Source organism: Lottia gigantea (genome assembly GCF_000327385.1).
Source record: "Lottia gigantea unplaced genomic scaffold LOTGIsca_118, whole genome shotgun sequence".
Taxonomy (NCBI): Eukaryota; Metazoa; Mollusca; class Gastropoda; family Lottiidae; genus Lottia; species Lottia gigantea.
In genome coordinates, this window is record NW_008707180.1 from 514303 (window position 1) to 515080 (window position 778).

At 42.7% G+C, this 778-nt stretch overlaps 1 protein-coding gene across 1 annotated transcript in view; it reads left to right on the top strand.

The window, feature by feature from the left end:
- Positions 1–778, top strand: part of LOTGIDRAFT_171689 (hypothetical protein) — a gene marked incomplete at both ends in the record, with an annotated part of 19468 nt that overhangs the window by 12306 nt on the left and 6384 nt on the right. The window lies entirely within an intron of this gene.

Consider the following 778-nt stretch of genomic DNA (forward strand, 5'->3'; position numbering starts at 1 on the left):
AAGTCGTCGCATAAAAGTCCGCCCCCCTTTAATCACTTGGCTAGCCCAATTTAATTTTCCACATAAAGGACATAAGTTGCTTTACACTAGCGCGTTTTCGAAACAAAAATGATTGCAACACTTCCAAAAGCTCAGCTTGTTTTGGCGGAGGAAGGGTTAAAGTAAGGCGCTCAGTGTCGATCGCTATGCCTAAAAAAACCTAAATGCTTGACGGGGCCTTCCACCTTGGACCAATTTATATTGAATCCTAAGTCGCGTAAGGTTAAAAGTAAGAGTTGTAGCCCTTCATTAAACTTATCAAAATCATCTTCGATAATCAGGACATCATCAAGGTATACAATACATGTCACATTGTAACGAGTTAGCATAATGTTACACACGGCAGATGTTATTCTTTGAAAAAGCATTGGACTGTGAGAATGTCCAAAGGGTAGCTTGCGATCGAACATGTAAGTAGGGGTGTTACGGCCTTTAAAAGTCCACTGCAATCCTGCCTTACTACATAACACTGACCGATATGCACTCTTTAAGTCTACCTTAGCTAAGAAACTGTCAGGCTTAATTAGCTCCAAAGCGCAACGCAAGTCCATGTATGAGCAAGATGTATCTGATGTGTACGAGTTAAGGGAAAGACCCTCGGGTCTACTAGCATCGTGTATAATGCGAATCCCACCATCCGGCTTTGGTATGGCTCCCAAAGAGCTGACTATGGTAGGCTTGACATCGGTGACAACGTAATTGCCAAGCTCGATTTCCCGCAAGATTTGAGTTTCAACCT